Source organism: Ambystoma mexicanum, chromosome 6q (assembly GCF_040938575.1).
Source record: "Ambystoma mexicanum isolate Mex_15411 chromosome 6q, UKY_AmexF1_1, whole genome shotgun sequence".
In the NCBI taxonomy this organism is placed as follows: Eukaryota; Metazoa; Chordata; class Amphibia; order Caudata; family Ambystomatidae; genus Ambystoma; species Ambystoma mexicanum.
In genome coordinates this window covers 304,382,367-304,401,518 of record NC_090937.1, presented here as the reverse complement: position 1 = coordinate 304,401,518, position 19,152 = coordinate 304,382,367, and the positions used below count along the sequence as shown (strand labels likewise).

At 46.4% G+C, this 19,152-nt stretch overlaps 1 protein-coding gene across 17 annotated transcripts in view; it reads right to left on the bottom strand.

The window, feature by feature from the left end:
* ANKRD17 (ankyrin repeat domain 17) overlaps positions 1-19,152 on the bottom strand; it is a 2,430,147-nt gene that overhangs the window by 873,961 nt on the left and 1,537,034 nt on the right. The window lies entirely within an intron of this gene.

Here is a 19,152-nt window from a genome sequence, read left to right as displayed (position 1 = left end):
AGTTGATTGGTCCCACCAACTCTAGGGGAGAAGTCGTCCTTGCCTGGGCTTCTCTGTCAATACGAATTTGGAGTTTCAGCACAGCAGCAGGACTTCACCGGGCAAACCAACGGTCCAGGAGTTGCAGCAGGCACCCTCTTCTTTGGTTCCTTTGTGCAGTGGTCGACACTGCCTTCCAAACAAAAAGCCTCGCTTTTTATTCTGTTCTCTCCCATTCATTCCAGCCTAGCTGTCAGTCATCCAGCAGGGTGGCTGTCCTTGCCGGACAGTCAGCCAGCCAATCATCACAGAGTGCATTTGGGTCTCCTAGGAGACTAAGCACAGGGAGTTTCTGGCACCTCCCTCACGTCCTGCCCACCCCTGACACCCTGGAACCAGAGTCGGGCTTCACTCGTGAATCCCGCCAAAGACAAAGCGAACAATGGGATAAACCTTGTTTGGCGCGCAGAGTAAAATCTCAAGAAGGACCTTTCCACAAAGAAATGGCGAAAAAAGAAGACCGGGCCATTTTGACAAAAATGGCACGCTTGGGTGCTTTACTGCAGCTGAGAACGCAGCCTGCGGTAAATGCACACGGTAGTTAAAATGAAACCACTGCCACCAGCCATTCATCGAGGAAAGGGTAACATATAAATGTTACATGAGAAGCTAGACAAAGGGGATACTAAGTAACCCCTCCAGCACCCTATTGTAAGATGGTGTGTGCTGGGTCTAGAAAGTTACAATTGTAAGTAAAAGTCAATTTCACTTTGCTGCTCTGGGAAACGGTAGTTTATTCCAGAGGTCTTCAAACCTTTGGAAATCTGAAAGACTTCCCTGTGTCACTGCACTGAAGGTGCTGTGTGATACAATGTAAAAGATGATGCCTATGGAGTTTGTCAGACTCCACAACCAAAAGAAACACAGAGTTCAAAATCACATTAAAATACATGAGTGGGAAAAAGGGTCTCACTCACTCCAGGTTAAAAAAATGAAGTCCTCAAAATCCAGCAAAGTTGGGGGGGGTCTCTAAGGTGGAGGGAATTGGCACATTTCTGAGAATTCTCCCTAACAGTGTCTCACCCGCTAGTCCCAGGGATCTCTCATCCAGGTGGCCAGGACACGGCCATTGCTTTTGGATCCAGTTCCTTGGAGTGGACCAGTGTAGGAGAATCACCTGAGTGAGGGATCTTTAGGGAATGCAAGTGGGACACCGGACAGCGAGACGTGGTATCCCCTTCCCTCTAAAACCTATTCCTTATCCTACCAGGTAGGATACCTAGGAACTCAACCCCCACACCACCCCTTTCCCGACACAAACCCTTTCTTACGGACAGTCAGAGTAAGCGATAACTAACAGAGCTGTATAACTCACATGTCCCAACACCACGGTCAGGCAAGGTCAGAGAATTACGGATCACTACACACACCGGACTTCCATCACACTTCTGCACACAGATAAAAGGCGGAGCACGAAAAGCACACTCTGAGCGAGGCAAAACACATGAGGAAACAGCAGTTCCAAGATGGCAGTTTAATACAATGAGAAAGACGGCGAGACCGCAGAGGGTTGCAAGAAGGGAATCACCCTTGACCTATAAAGACTGTTACTTTCAAGAGCCTTGGAAAGTAAGAAACCGAAGACCAGGAACCAATGCTGATCAAACCTGCACAGTGTGTCAGTGTCTCTCCTGTGTCGATAACCAAAGTGGGGAGGAGCAGTTGGTGTAGCGGTACTGTCCTTGCCTCCTAGAGCAAAGCAGTGTCCGAAAAGGCAATACAGCCGGTGAGTCAGAAAGACGGATACCAAACCAGATTGATCTTTGAACCAAGGTTGCAAGCAGCAACATTGTATAAAGAGAACAGTGTATGAAGCATTTGGAATAAGCGACGTGACTGCAATTGAAAGTTGAAAAGAATTTCATGGGTGATTCTCGAACTGCCAGCTCCAGAGATGGCTGCTTAGGTGCAGAGCTCCTGTGTCTACTGTTGAAATACAATACTTCCCTCCTTATTAATAATGGCTGACAACTCGTGTTTGGGTGGTGTTGTTCAACCTGCCAAAAGACAGAAAGGTGGTGAGGAAGATGGAAGAGATGAAAAGCTTTTGGATTTACTCACTGAAATGAGGACTGATATGGCAAAAATCAAAGCGAAGCTGATTAATGCTGAAGAAAGGTATTTGCAACTCACTACTAAAGTGATCTCTGTAGAGGAACATCTCACTACAATTGATGATCAGGCTGTGCGTCTTGCAGATCAAGTGAGGCATTTGGAGATGGTGAATGAGAAACTGGCTTCCAAGCTCTCTGAACAAGAAAACTTTTCTAGGAAAAACAATGTGAGGATTGCCGGTTTTCCTGAAAATGCTGAACATGGCAATCCTGTATCCTTTTTGGAGAAAGCCTTAATCTCTGTACTAAGGTTGGACCCTAAAATACCAATAGAAATTGAAAGGGCGCATAGATCCCTTGGTCAAAAACCAGCTTTAGGTCAGTGCCCCAGACACAAGAAATCTCGAGAAATTGGCGACCTTGCATGGGGAGGCAACAAAATAATGGTGCTTGCTGGCCTGAGTAAAGATGTTATGGAAAAAAGGAAATGCCTTCATGCTGCCAAAGAGAAAGCAAGAGGCAAGCATCTGAAATATTATATGATTTATCCAGCAATCCTGCGTGTGGTGGTGGAAGGTCAAATACATTCATTTGCTGATCATAAGCAAGCTGAAGCCTTTTTGACAGATTAGGAAACTGTTCCAATGGAGGCTCAGTCAATGCCTCAAAAAACTGTACTGCAGAAGAAAAAAAGGGAAGTGATTTTCGTTTGTTTTTTTTGGGACCATTTCTATATTTTTCATTACTCTTTGGATTGGTCAGAGTTAACTTATATTTTTGTAGTGTTTTTTATTATTAATTGCTTTTTCTTTAAACAGTTTCTTCAAACGGCTGTTTTTTTGCTTTTGTTTATGTTTGGTTCGGGTCACGCGGAGTGAGAAAGCGAGTGCTTATTATTTTGAGGAAAGCACCTACACCTTCTACGTAGCATGTGACTTCCCGATTCCAACTTCCTGTATTACGGCAATTACGGTCCTCATAGTTTTGTGCATGGATGAGGAATCATCGGACAGCGGCTCCAGGAACTAAATTATTTTTTGCCGTGAACTGATGTATCATTGTTCTTTGATTTGATAGGGGGTGACGCACAATGCAGCGGCTGCTTCACGGACGATAGTGCAGCGCTAACGTCGAGGAGCGAATGAGCGGTCTGCTGTTGCCCGCTGCACTGAGCATAGGGGTCTCCCATTGCAGGGTGAGATGGTCTGCATGGCCCCAACCACATCTTAAAGCAATAAAATAATGTATGATCTGCCCTCCAGAGTTGGACCCGAGGAGGTCACATGCCTTTTCACGGAGCAAAGGTAACTGTGTGTGAAGGTGTCCGGAAGGTGTTCTATCTGTCTGTTATAACTGCAGTTTGTCTTCAGAGATTAAAAGATTGTACTCCGCGAGAAGGTGAGGGGGAAAGACATGAAGCGTGGAGGCTCGTATGTAGGAGAGGGCCATCTACAGAATATATTAGATCATCATTGTTTATTCAGGATCGAAGTGAAGTGATAAACCGACACTGGCTTCACTGGGTCATTCTGAAGACTGCCATGATTGCCTTCTTTTGGATGGGGGTCTGCCGAGACTCTGTTTATGGGGACTTGAACTACCTTCATGTTAGGATATACTCTTTTGAACCGCCCCCATGCAGTCCTGGTCTGTGTTGGTGTCTTTTCATGATACCTTTTCGCCTAATGTAGCAACCTTTCATTTTTAATGCTTGGCAGCTATGTAAAGTCGTTGGGCTGGGCATTTTCTTGTCGGATTATTCGTACATTGCTTGTATATTTACTTACTTTAAGTTGAAAGTGAAGGTTTGCTTTATGCCAGCTTATTTCAGGTACATATTTAGCTGAGGTCTGTTTGTTGTAATGCCTATCCTGTTAAGCACTCCATTTCAACAGTGAGGATTTTTAAAGAATCACTGAAGGTGTTTAGCTGGGATTTCTTTGAGAAACCGTACTCTATAAAGGGTGTTTTACCTTTCTGTCATAATCTTTGTCCTGCATTGCATCCAACAGTTGAAAACATAGTTTCTGATCAGAATATCACTATATTAGCTGACACCGTTCAATTTAGTGTAGTGTATCTTTACATTAAAGTACATACATTCAGTATGTGCCAGTGATTTGTTTGGTATGCATTAGTTAGATACACTGATTCCAATGGTTACTTTAGTTTAAAGTTGTTGGATATAGGGTATGGGGTACATGAGGGTCATCTCCCTATTAGCTGGACAACATGAGTGTCTACTGACAATGATGAACATCTGCGTACTGTTTCTGAAGTGAGTCCTCTATTGTATGTTCTTTCTTTCAATTAGTAGATTTGGTCAATGTTAATGGGTATGAATCTTGGAGTGAATAAGATATTAGAATTCAAAAATATAAAATGGTTTTGGATTGAGAGAAAGATAGACCTGACAGTAGCGCTCATATGAAACATTTGGCGGGGCAGTTAAGCACTTTGCTGTCACTGTTGATCAGTTACAGCATCCATATTATGAGCGGTTATTTTTGGTTTGTTACTACTCTGTTTTACCTTGCTGATGCTGAGAGCAATGTTTAGAATTGGGTGGATGTTGGATTGACTGTTGTCTTCAATGGTGGATCATATTCTTACTGTGTGCTGTCTGAACTCTGACTTTACATATATTGACACTATGATTATGGTGTCGCAACCTGATGATTTATGTTTGATAGAAACACCTATCTGATGTTCTTTAGCATGCTTTGAAGTTTGTTTTTCTTTCACTCTTTTCTGTTCCAATTTGGAAGTATCGGGGGGCGGGGGGTTTGGGGGGCAATAACACTTTTACAATGTGGATACAGGTTTCTGGGTGGTATGGTTAGGATTTGGTCTGTGTATGTAAATATTATTTTAAGGGACTTGACTTTGGTTAGGCTCTTTTCAATTGGTATTTTAATTTGTTTTCGTGTTATGTTTTGTTATGTTATTTGTCTGGGTTGGGGTTATCTTCTACATGATATGTTTTGGCTCTAAATTAATATATTTCTTCCATTTGTTCAGCTTATTGGTTTAAGGTTATGTGGTTCTTTTTGGCGATTTTGGATAATCAAATAGGTTAAGTACGGTAGGAACGTGGAATGTGAAAGGATTGAATTGCCCAATAAAAAGTAAAAAAAAAATGTTATCTAGACTTTGGAGGGAGAGGATTGATGTGATTTTTCTTCTACAAACACATCTTCTGGACGGTATGGAGAAGCTTCTTACTAATTCGCGATACACGAAAGTGTGGCTGAATTGCTTTCCTTCTAAGTCAAGAGGAGTTGGGTTATTGATTCAGAGAGGTTTGGGGGTAAACGTGGAAAGGGTGGCTATGGATTATGCATGTCGTGTGATTTTGGTTGATTTGAAATATGCAGATAGAGTTATTACTATTGGTTCAGTTACGGTCCATGCGTCTCTGGTGGTTTCTTTGACTCTCTAACTAAGCTGTTTGGAATGAAAGGAGAGCCAATTGTCTGGGGGGTGACTTTAATTGTGTCCTGAAATACAAATTGGATAGGTCTTCAAAATGTCATTTTACTGGCCAGAAGTCTAGTAAGGAATTTCAATATTTTATTGAAACGTTTGACCTGATAGATTCCTGGAGAACTTTACATAAGGGGGAAAGGGGCTTATCGTTTTATTCTCTGGCCCATGACTCGTTTTCCAGGATTATGTGCTCACCTCCGACACCTTAGTCGAAGCTGTGATGGAGGCAAAGATCTGTGAACGGTTTCTCTCTGACCATTCGCTAGTTAAAGTTAAACTACATTTTGGACTCTTTAGACGAGATTATGGTAGATGGAGGTTAAAACCTTTCATTTTGAAAGAGGAAAATGCTTTAACATCGCTAAATGGATCTATTGTGAATTCTTTTGCTGAGAATACTGGTTCCGCTGATAGTCTAATAATATGGGACTTTTTCAAGGCCTTGATAAGAGGAGAACTGATGAACTGGACTGCTAGGGTCAGGCGGATAGGGGAGAATAAGATGGAAGATCTGGAATTGGAATGAAGTATACTTCAGTCTACATTTGCCCGTACTAAGTCTAGGGGAGATCGTATTAGTATGGATAAGGTGAGAGAATTGTTGAAATGTGAAGTTGAGGCTCAAGCTGATCGTGGTATCTTCTATTCAAAACAGTGTTTCTGGGAGAGTGGAGACTGTTGTGGTAGGTTGCTGGCAAGAGGATTGAAAGGTTTTACTGAACGCTCTTTTATCCGTAAGCTAGATAATGGTTCAGGTACCATGGTATTTAAGAGAGAAGATATTGGTGAGTCTTTTCATTCTCTTTACTCTAATCTATATGCTGAGGCCTATAGTCCGTCAGTAAATGAACTTGAAGAGTTTTTTAATAAAATTGAAGTTCTCTGTCCGTCTAGTGATGCTAGGGACTCTATTGATTCTCCAGTAATGATTGATGAAGTCCTTCGGGCTATTCATGATTTAAAGATTGGAAAGTCGCCGGGCCGGATGGTCTGTCGACTGAAATTTATCAGTCTTTCAGTGAGCTGCTTGCCCCAGAACTATGTGATCTTTAAAATAGATTTTTAATGGAAGGTACATTATGTCCCTAGATGAGGGAAGCTATTGTTACTGTAGTTCCAAAATTGGGGAAAGATACATCTAAGTGTGGTAATTATCGTCCCATTTCCCTTCTTAATGTAGACCTGAAGATTTTCACTAAAATCCTGATTTATAGACTTGATAAGCATATAGAAGCTCTGATAGATAGTTCTCAGGTAGGTTTTATGAAACAGCGTTTCGGTTATGATAACATCAGAACACTATTAGATGTTCTGAATCTTTCTAGTTCAGAAGCTGAAAATCTGCTTTTTATTTTTTTTATGCCGAGAAGGCTTTTGACAGGGTAAACTGGACCTTCTTAAATTTTACACTGATGAAGATGGGTTTTGGTCCATTGTTCATTAATGTTGTGGGGGCGTTACAATTCGATATTAGTGCTAGTGTTTGGGTAAATGGGGTACTTTCAGCTTCCTTCAAATTATTCAAAGGTACTCATCAAGGGTGCCCTTTATCGCCTTACCTTTTTAATTTAGCTCTGGAACCGTTTTTACTTTATATTCGACAATATCAGACTCTTTAGGTTTTAAGATAGGAGAAATTGAGGTTAAGGTGTTGGCTTATGCTGATGATGTTACGATCATCCTCCATAATCCTGAAATGGGTGGAAATATACTTTGTGATATGGTTGAACAGGTGGGTAAACTCTCTGGGTATAGAATCAATTGGGGAAAAAACTATAGTATTCCAAGCCGGTGACACGCCTGTACGTGATCAATTGTTAAATTGGAATTGTAAATGGGAAAATAGATCTGTGAAATATTTGGCTGTGTACCACACTAAAGATGTGAAAACCATAGTTGAGTTTAATGTTGATAAAGTCATTGAAGCTCTTTGGAAAGACATTCGTAAATGGCAAAGTCTACCATTGTCGGTTTGGGCAAAGGTTAATGCCATTAAGATGGTACTCTTACCTAAGGTTTTATACATTATTCAGTCTCTTCCATTAAAATTTTTTAAAAAAAGGCTCTGGGTCGGGTAGATAAGGTATTTCAAGAATGTTTATGGGTGCTGGGAAGAGGCCCAAGATACCGAGGTATCTTATGATCCGGGGGACATCTGAAGGTGGTTTTGGATATCCCATTCTTGAAACTTATTTCAATGGCTTTCTGTTAAAGACATAGTCTATTTACTTCTCTATGAATGGTCCAGTGGTTCCGCTATCGGCTTGAATTGAAGAACATATGTTAAGACCGCTTTGTGTTGAAAGTTTATACTGCTTTGGTAAATTGCCTAGGCAAGTGCCTAAATTACAATCTGTGAAAGTCACTAAAGATGCTATCATTTCTTTGGATACTGGTGGTGGGCAAGGGTTATATTTATATGAGGAAGCTTCCATCTGACAGAATCCGGGTTTACAAATGTATAATAAGATGTGTTGGAGAAGCTGGATTAATAGGGGCATATTGTTGAAAGGCGATATATGGTATGATGGGGGTATCAAGTCTCTTGATGATTTGAAAGTTACATTTGGTTTACATCAAAGGGAATTGCGAAGGTATAATTTGTTGAATGCTTTAATATTGGCGGGAAGGTGTAATTTTCTCTCTATTGTTTCACATAGAGTATCTACTTTTTTTAAACCCTTTCCGACTGAAAATCGTTCCTTAGTTCTATGGGATAAATTGAGATGTACATGGTCTGAAGAACTTGCAGAGGTTATACCTCTGAAAGAGTGGGAATATATGTGGAAGGTTCCAATTAGGGTAAAGGCTGATTTGAATTTGCGCTTTATCAGAGGACTTTAGGGCATCTTTTTTGGACTCCAGATAGGATGTGTAAATTGGGACTTGGTGATACCGATAGGTGCTGGGGTTGTTTGAAAGAAAAGGGTACTTTGTTACACATGTTATGGGATTGCGAGAAAGTAGTGGATTTTTGGAAGGAAGTTTTGGACAGGGTTGATTTGGTATGTGAGATTGTTTTTCCTAGAAATCCGTTAGCAGTGATAATGAAATCTTTGAGTGGTGTGCGGTATCTTGAGTATCTAATGTTATGTTTCATTAATAAAGTCCTGTTGGTGGCTGTAAGACTAATATTACGTGTCTGAAAAACTAGGAAAAAGCCATGAGTGGAAGATTGGCTAGTTCAGGTGCAAATTCTTTCACTTTTTGAGAAATTGAAATTGGGTAGATTACACAAAGAAGAGATCTATAATGAACAATGGGGTAGATTCAATGAGTTTTATGCCTGATGCTTTGTCAGAATGTTTTTTCTTTTTCTTTTGTTTAATTTTCTTTGAGGGGGGTGGTGGGAGGGGAGGGTTGATCTTTGTGGTGTCTTTGATGATGCATTTTTGTGGGTAGGATGAAAAAGTGTTTTTTATGATAAATTGATCAGTAGTAAACTTACAATCAGAGACTATATGTTCCTTTGCTTTTTGTACTTCTCTGTATTTGATTTAATATACTTGCTATATTTTGTACTCTGTTATGCTCTAATTGTTTAACTTATGGTTATCTTTTATGAATTGTAATTGTTTCATTGGATTAAATAAAGAGTAAAAAAAAATGAACTGTATCCTTGTGCTGCAGCATCCAGAGCGTGCGCTTTGTTCGAGTGTACCGCCTTGCCCCGTGCTGAAAACGCAGGGAAGGGAGGCCAACGGCCCAATTAGCCTGACTTATCATTTGGTGAACACTTCTTTTTTCATGAACTTCACCCCACACTATTTGTAACTTAGTAGTAAGTATTGGCAATAGGTTTTTTAGTATAGGCTCTTTTATGTTGATAAGACATCACTAAGACTGCCTTCTTTATTATTTGTAGGTTGTAGCTTGCTCCCAATCTTTAGATTTAGGTTTATTTAGGCGTTTATCACACCCCTGCAAAAGTTCAACAAACACCCTTTAACTGTGGTCACTTGTGTCTGTCGTACTATTGCCACCATGTGTTCCTTACAAGAGGCGCAACATAGCCTTGTCAATTTGGACAGAACCTGCTGCTCGATACGATCTTAGTATTGCCACCTTGTGCTGGAAGTTGAGTAGACGAAATATGATTATGCAGGGTCTTTCCCCCGCCAGTGCCTTCGGGACTGGAGCCCAGTGGGCACGTTCTATGGTGAGTGACAGTGGGTCTGCAAGCTTCAGACCCACGCGGAAGAGGTCGTATAGGATGTTTTCAATGCCCTCACCTTCCTAATTCTCTGGGACACCGACCAGGCGCAGGTTATTCCGGCGCAACCGGTTTTCTTGTCTTTCACTTGGGCGGTGAGTCGCTGAACCTCTCTGATCAGCGAGTCCACATCCGTAGATGTGGATTCATGATTGTCCTCAGGCGTGCTGATGCGCCTCTCATTATCTGCCACCTGCTCGGCTTGAAGGTCAAGTAGGCCCATGATATCCTAGAGCGGCTTCATCACCTCCTGCACTGTGTCATGCGTCTCTTGAGTGAGTTTGTCAAATGGTTTTCATCTCAGCCAAGAAAGCCTGCATGTGGGCCAGTACATCCATGTTTTCCTTGCACCTAACCGGTGCGCAAGCCGGTACGGGGGAGCTGTTGGCGCCTACTTTTGCGATCTCAGTCTGATGATCTTCGGGACATAGCCCACTCAGCCCGCCTTCAGGGTAGATGCGTTATGTGGTAAACCCTATGTGGTCTGGAGGCAAGTAGGCAGGCAGGTGGTGATGGTGCACTCCACAGCAAGGTAGACCCTTACCAAAGCAAGCAGGCCCAGTGCACAGGATACAAAAGCTTATTTTACTGTGTGGAACCACTTCCGCATGTGTGAGTGGGCAGGCGGCTTACTGGAGCTGCCCTGTGCGCAATAGATAGCACTATTATTGGGGTCAGATGTCTTTTTTCTTTAAGGTGCACACATGTAGATTAAGTCTGTCTCTTAAGCAGCACCTGACCCACCTTCTCTTGCTGGCCAGGACTAATAGCGGAGATTCTTGCACTGCACTGCTGTAAGAATGGCCATTGGCAGCGACAACCATTCATGTGAGCAAGCATAGAAGGCAGAAGGAGCTGTTTAAGGCAGGGGTTGGTTGGGCCATGCAATGCGTGGCTGGAGCAGTGCATTCACATGCTCACTCAAGCTTGGAGGTAGTCAATCAAAATAACACTGGTACTCTGCCGTGCCTGGCATGTCCGCGTCTCGTAGTCTTCATCAGATAATCTTTGCCAGTGCCTTATCTGCAGAGATGTCAGGGCGTCTCAGAGTGGGCTGCTCCACTTTACTCTGTTCTTGGGCTGAATATGGCATGCAGCGCGGGCCTCTGCACTTCCTTGCCCCTCCCCCAGCTCCATGAGGTGGGCGCACAAGCCCGTTTCCAGTCCTGCCGGTGGGGTCGCTTGTCTCAAACCACCCCCACATCCACCCGCCACCGACCAGAAGGGTGAGCACAGGGTTCTTTTATGTTCAGCAGGGATGATGTGGTACGTCAAGCAGGGACACAGCGGGCTGCCTGCCTATGTTACCCCTAAGCACCAGTGCAGCACTGTCCCCAGAGGGTGCCCAACAGCCCCCTATTCCGCTCATACTGCAAAGCCGCTCAGCCCGGGTACAGCAGTTGCAGGCACCTCACATGGCGGACCGCTCCGAGCCTTCCTCCACGCTCGGTGACGCCGGCGATCCGCACATTCAATGTTCCTGAAAGTTGGATAGCATGAGCCCTAGGGCAAGCGCAGCCTGTAGGTGCCTTACCCTGCACTGTATCGGTCCAAAGCTGGCATAATTCTCATGGGCCTGCCTTTGTGGGGAGGAGAAACGTTAACCTGTGGCCATTTTGCTCAGGCACTCAAGCGCCCCCTGACACAGTACAGTTTCCATAAATGTAGCAAAGCTAAGTAGCAATCCCAAGTGAATTGGGTGGGGGGGCAAACCAAAAAAAAGAAAACAAAAAAAAAAGAGCTGAGGCCGTGGCATCTCAATATATACTGGTAAAGATATTACATCCCATGTCTGGGCAGGCAATAGCTGCGAGTGGTGCCAATGCAGAGCTGAGATGCACACCCAGGCGTCTGAAAAAGATTTCAATGCCAGATGGTGCTTGAGAATATCTCAGATGAGGAACCTTTGGGAGGAAAGAAGCCATCAGCAAAGGCCTTACTTACCTGCAAAGTCAGGCCGGGGGTTTAAAGCATAGGCAAGAAGATAGTGATTCATATACGTCAATGGAAGTACTGTGGCTTAAATGAAAATCTTTCTTAACAGTTGCCATAAGGGTTGCCAAAGCAGCACACACAAAATATAGTTGAAGTGCCCACAGAGGATTTGCGTTACTCCTTACTGAGGTGAAATAGAATAAGTTCCCAGGAATACACACTTCATTTTTGTACTGTACACACAGCACTTTAATACACCAACCCGATATACTTCTTGCACTTTAATGTATGTATTATCAGACACTTTAATGAGCAGAGAAACTGCTATGTATTGAATGTTTTTTGTTTATTGTCGTGATTCGCTACAATTTTGTCAACAATGTTGTGTTTGTTTTGTGTGGCAATTTATGGAATGTTTAAGTACAAATCACCTCCATTGTTGTGTTGAATGCCACCAATAATTTTAGAATAATATGCGTTTTGTCTTTCAATAAAATTACTGTATGAAAAAATAGAGGTCAAGAGCAGTATTTGCTCACTACAAACTGCACGCTTCCAGAGATAGGATATCTCACTTGCACAATAGAGGGGTAGCCTGACACTCGCATGTTCTTGTCGAAATATTAGTCCTGTTTTCGAGTGAGGCACCCCCGTGCACAAACAAAAAAGAAGACAAAGAGGGGCCAACCCATTGTCTGCGCCAGTGTATAGAGGCCAAAAGCAGGGAGATAAAGCGACAAGTAGGAAAATGCCAAAGTCTTGACGTTGCATTCAACATTTGGTACAATTTGTTAAAAGTGCACTGAAAATATGCATAAGGAACAAGTTACTTACCTTTAACTATTGATCTCCAGCATTGGTCTGGCATGGATTCACATGCTCATAAATATTCTCTGTCGTCAGGCCGGGAATCCTCTGTAAAAGAAAAAACAGTTTTACTTACAAACTTTCTCCTACAAACCAATCACTGAGCTCTGGGTCATAGTGCCCCCAGCCAATGACTACCCTCTCCCCAAGCCCCTCCTCTAGCAGCCATCTTCAGATTTGGTAGCACAAAGTGGCAGTATGACCAAGAAAAGTCGCAGAGGGGCAGGAGGGAGGGTTCACACGTGAATCCATGCCAGACCCCTGCTGGAGAGGAATAGTTACAGGTAAGTAACTTGTTCCTTCTCCAGCATGGGATCTGGCATGGATTGACATGCTCTTGAATAAAGAATACATAGCAGTACAACATTAAACAACCACGGGAGGTAGCAAGGCTCAACAGAAGCAAATACTCTTACCTCTGGAACAGGCTCCGCTTCAAGCTAACAGGTTGCATAGCACTGCTTTGCCGACCCTGGACTCCTCTCTGGAATCCCTGCCGACGCAGTACAATCTTCCGAAGGTGTGCGTGGACTTCCATGTAGCAGCCCTGCAGATGTCCAGCATGGGCACACCAGACAGGAACACCGTCATTGCAGCGATCGCTCTGTTGGAATGGGCTCTCAGATGGCTGGGCAGTGGTCGGTTTGCCAATCAGTGACAGTGTGTGATTCAGCCGGAGAGCCACTTGGAGATGGAAGCCTTGGACAAATACTTCCCATGGTTCACAGGACCAAAGTTCATGAATAGTTGAGATGTCTCCCGGAAACACTTCGTACGTGCCACATAGAACATCCAGCGAGTGCCAAGTCCTTTCAGCCAGCGACAAAGGTTTTTGAAAAATCACAGGCAAAACCAAAGGCTTGTTGAGGTGGAATTCCGACAGAAACTTTTGCATGAAGGAGGGGTGAGTCCGCAGCACCACCCTCGTGTGGTGAAAATGGAGATAAGGCTGTTTGCAGGAAAGGGACTGGATCTCAACTACCCTCTTGGCAGAGGTGATAGCCATGAGAAAAGCCGTCGTCCACAAAAGAAACTTGAGAGGGGCCTGATGCATAGGCTCTAAGAGAGTCCCCATGGGCCTCGTCAGCACTAGATCGAGTTCCCCCACGCTGGGACCTTCACTGGAGGGAACGATCGAAACAGTCCTTTGAGGAACTTCTTGATTAGACGGTGGGATCAAATAGAAGTCTGTCCTGGAGACCTGGTGCATCGGGAGATAGTTGCCAGATGCACCTTAGAAGAAGCGTGCACCAGCCCCGCCTTGGCCAAGGACAAGTACGGAAGAATCTGCAGAGCCGACACAGTCAGAGGGTTGATCTTCTGCGTCCGGAACCACGTTGCAAAACATTTCCACTTGTGCCCATGGCACTGAAGAGTCGACGACCCTTTGGCCCTGGCAAGGACCTCCCTGCAGTCCGCCGGCAGCTCGTACCCTCCGAACCCCAAGGCTGCAGGAGCCAAGCCTTCAGGTTCAGCGATCCTGGGTCGTGATGTAGGATTGCGCCGCCTCCTCTGGCGAGCAGCAGATCCACGACCACCGGCAGCTTGACCGGGGGGCAACGTTGACATACTGAAAAGATCTGGGTACCAAATCTGCCATGGCCACGATGGGGCAATGAGAATCATCCTGCATCAGCACCGTTTGAGTTGATTGATGACTCACAGCAGGGGAGGAAACGGGCCAGGGGATCCTGAGGGGAGGCAACGCGTACAGGAATAGGACTTCCCACGGGAATTAAAACACGTTCCCCATGCTCCTCGGCTGGTGGAACCTGCTGGTGAATCTCTGGCATTTGGAATTTGTCACTGTCGCAAACTGATCGATCTGGGGTCTGCCCCATTTGAGGAAGAGGCTGTCCACTTGATCCCGTCGAAGTTCCCACTCGTGGCAAGAGTGCAGCTCCCTGCTGAGGGAGTCTGCGATGGTGTTCTGGACTCCCGCCAGGTGAAAAGGAATAGAGGAACAACTCCTGGGCGACGGCCCAGTGCCAAAAGTCCTGCACCCCTCTGGAGAGCACCAGGCATCTGGTACCTCACTGCTTCCTGATGTAGAACATAGTTATGGTATTGTCCATGAAGACCCTCACCACCTTGCCCATGAGGGACGGAAGTAATGACTTGAAAGCCCCCAGGACATTGATGTGGAGATCCCGCTCCTCCTGTAGCCACAGGCTTCTGGCTGGAGACGACCGGTGTGGGCTCCCCAGCCCTCCAGGGAAGCGTCTGTGGTGATGGCCTCCTGGGATGGGGGGCTCTGGAAATTCATATCCCCGGTGACGTTGGAGTGCACGCCCCACCACCTTATCGCTCAACAAAACTCCTTGTCGAGAACAATCTCGTCTGCGAAGCTTCCGGACACCTGGATCCACCGAACGTCCAGGAATTCCTGAAGGGGTCGCATTCGCAACCTGCAGAGTCGGATCAGGTAATTGCATGACAACATCATGCCGAGCAGCGACTTGATGGTCCGCACCATGGCGGTCTTCAGTGCCAACAGCTGTTGCACCTTGCCCAGCATGGCCGCTATCCTCGCTCCGAGGGGGCCTCAGGCAGGAGACCGTGTTGAGCCTGGCCTCCAGGAAAAGCAATAGTATCTAGCAGGATTTGGGATAGTTGACAGAGAATTCCAGATCTGTCAGCAGCCGGACGGTCTGCTCTGTGTTCGACTGCTACTTCCCAGGACTTGGCGCGGATGAACCAGTCGTCGAGGTACGGTTACACATGTACCCCTTGTAGATACAGATGGACCACCACTGGCGCCAGGCACTTTGTGAACACCCTGGGCGCCAATGTCAGTCCGAAGGAAAGGGCCTTGAAGCAATAGTGCTTCCCTGTACCACGAAGCGCCAGAACTTCTGATGCTTCTCGTGAATGGGGATGTGGAAGTATGAGTCCTCCAGATCCAGTGAGGACAAGAAGTCTCCTTTCTCCAGATGGCCGAGATTGTACTGCAACGTGACCATCCTGATTTTTGGGACTTGAGGTAGTTGTTGAGGCGCCGTAGGTCTAGAATGGGCCTCAAGCCCCCGGTCGTCATCTTTACCAAGAAGTATCTGGAGTAGATAAGGGAGCCCTGGAGTCCCTTTGGAACTATCGCCCCGGTTTTTAGCATGGCCTGTACTTCCTGCAGGAGCTGAGAGATGTGCTGCTCCTGCCAGGCCACCGGTTGTATCCACGGACTGGTGCTGGAACTCTAGAGTGTGACTTTGGGCTAGAGCATCCAGCACCCATCGGTCGGTGGAGATTTTTTCCCACTCGCTGATGATGCCCGCCAGCCGGCCTGCCATCGGGTGCATGGGTGGGGGCCCGAAGTCCTGGCCGGTTCAATCTTGCTTTGGGGCCTGCCTGCTGCCTTGGGAGCGACTACGTCGGCCACCTCCATCAAAAGCCTCCACCAAAGGAGGCAGACATTGTTCCCCATCTGTCGGAACCCTGCGATGTCCAGGGCCATAGTGATGGCATGGTCTAATGCCACCTTGCTTTCCTGGAGGATCTCAAGTGCCTTGACCTGCTTGTCAGGTAGAAATTCCAGCAGCAGGGCCATCTTATACCACATCTCCCGGTCGTATCTGGCCAGGATCGCAAGTGCATTCGTTGCATTGACTGTCACCGTCGCTGCCGAGTAGATCAGTTTCCTAACCGTGGCGTCCAACTTCTTCCCCTCGCTGTCCGGGGGAACGGAGGCTGAAGATGAGGGATTAGAAGACTTTTTCAACGGTGCCACCGAGACCACGGAGTCAAGGGAGGGCTGTGACCTTAGGCACTTCGGTGCAGACTCCGGCACCCAGTACTTCTTCTCCAGCCTGTCCCTCTTAGCCGGGACTGAGGCTGGGTTTCTCATCAGCACCATGCCCTCATCCCAAACGTCGTCCAGGAGAGGTACCGCCAGAATGGTCTTCCTTTTGGCCTCACCTTGTTGGTAAAGGAAATTTTCCTTCTTGGTCTCTTCTAGCATCAGCTGGAAGAGCTCCAACGCTCGGGCAACCATGGTGTGGAATGACCACTTTGGGGGAGAAGTCCTCGGCGCCGGAGAAACGCTGTTGTCCGTGTCCGTAGTCGCTGTGTCCGTGTCCGTATCCCTATGGGGGGAGGGCATGTGTGGCAGTTGATTAGACAGTGTAGGGTGCGCCACTTTTGCTTCTTCACCGGTGGCGGTCTTCGACACCAGGGTGTGAAGAATTGAGAGGATGTCCAGTGACACGTCCCTGGGAGGTCTTGGGGAGTGGGGGGTAGGCTTGCTGGGCCCAGAGCCCACGCCGCTGTCATATCCGTGCCCTGGAGCACAGTTGAGGCCTCCACTCCCCACCCCCTTTTTGCATCCTGAGGGGTTGGTCTTGGGCTTAGGAATGACATCCTCTTCTCTGGCATTATCTCCACCTGCTTGGCTGAGGCCTCCCACTTCGGGGCTAGGGCCATTCTGTCCGCCGCTGGGGTCCCCGCCCATTTTGCCCTAAAGAGGGCGGCCACCACCAGCTTGATCATCAAGGACAGCTTTGTCTGGACCACCTGGGCCTTCAGAGACAGGTCAGACACCTTTCCCTGCGCCTTGGTCTTCTTTGGCTTCTCCCGCAGCTTCCCTGGGTTAGCCAATTTATTCTTTGAGGAGGAGCTGGAGTGATGACTGGAGATGACGAAGATGAACGCGCACTGCCCATTGCGGGACCCACTTGCGGAGACCCCGATGGAAATAGACTTGCAGTGCTTAGCCTTGTCTTGGGCCCCCACGGATGGAGCACCCGACCTGAGTGAGGCATGCCCCTGCTTGCCACACGAGGTAGAGGCCTTAGCGTTGAGTCATGCCGCCAACTGTGACGATCCTGGACGGTGCGCTTGTAGATTTCGCAATCTGCTTCCCTGTGGTTCGGTTGGAGACAGTAGAGGCACTGGGAGTGTTTGTCCTCCACAAACACGGCCCTCAATACGCAGCTGCAGCAGAGCTTGAAGAGGGAGCCTCCCTCTTCCTCCTCCGACATGGTCCGGTGTGCGATGAAGGCCTGATGGCCTTCTGGAACCTTAGATGAAATGCTTGACAATTCTTGCCCTTGAGGGGCGTTGAAAGATGCGACAAACAGATCCCTGCTTGCTGGTCAAAGGAACGAAAGAGCACACAGGCTACATTTGACAAAAATAGAAACTTTTTTATCAAAAAAGCAGGAAAACTTAGAAAAGCTCTCAAAGCAAAACACTAGGACTCCCAACACTTGAACGTGCAGTAAAAATCTGTAGATGGCTGCCAGAGGAGGGGCTTACGGAGAGGGCAGTCATTGGCTGGGGGCAGTATGACCCAGAGCTCAGTGATTGGTTTAAAGGAGAAAGAGTTTGTAAGTGAAACTTTTTTCCTTTACAGAGGATTCCCCGCATGACGGGGAATATTCATGAGCATGTGAATCCATGCCAGACCCCATGCTGGAGAAACATACATATTACTTACCTCTTTGCACTGTTCTTTCTGATGGAAGTTCCTCACATGGATTCATCATGTACCATATTCCATCACTTGCGCCACCTGCCTTAGTAAACCTTTTCATCCCGGTGGAGTGCACAAGGCAAAGAGCTGGCCCTCATCAGCACAGTTACATGCCCCAGGATGGAAGGAAAGTCTGGGACACTATATATGGCGCCGTCAAGGCCCATGATCTCAATTCTGCCCCTTTTCCTTAGCACTCACCGATTAAGGGACCTCATAACAAATAAGTGAACACACTATCCTCCAAAAGGGGCAGAATGGGAGGTCAATGAAGATTCCTTGGGAGGAAAAATCCATCAGAAGGAACATTAATGCGAGGCAAATTGTTCTTCGAACAGACTTCTTCCTCCCATTGGATTCCTCATCTATGATAAGACTCCCATTGCAATGGGTAAATCTGTAACGCTCACCTGGTTCCCACGGGGGCGCTGGTCTAGTCTGGATTGCTTGGCCTCTTCTAGCGTGATGCACAGGACCCGGAACACCGATTGGACAGGACCTCCAAATCGTGCTTGCCTGGCCCGTAGGAATATCCTTCTGCAGATGAGAAAGGGGATTAACAGTCTGCAGAATAGTGTGCTAGCTCCCCCCTTTCTCCCCTCCCCCTTCGTTCCTCTCTAACTTCCTCCAAACCCCGGTTTAAGCTCACCTTATGGTTTGGAAGGATGAACTCTCCATCCTGCTTCTGGTGCAGGGGCGCGTGTTCGTCCAGTTACTTCACTGGTTTTCAGAATGGCGTTGGCAAAATCCACTTGACTTTCCTGAGCGATGCGCCGTAAGTATGAAAGTTCAAAGTTCAAGTGAGGCCCCCTTTATGTTGTCTTTCTAACCTGTGATCTGTCCTTTATTTCAGGTGCAGAATGAAGGCGATGCGTCGAGGGGTTAAACAGCCGAGGTGAGTAGTGACGAGGGCGATCCTTCTAAATGTCCTTATCATTCCCCAGAAATGTCTCTTGTCCTTTCCCCATAGGGGCCGGGTTACGGTACCTGCCAAAGGGGCGGCGCCGACCCGAAATGTGGAAGAAAAGCCGGTAAGTATTATGGCTGTTAATCAGGCTTTCCTTCTGTGTTCCTTCTGCTCACCTTTT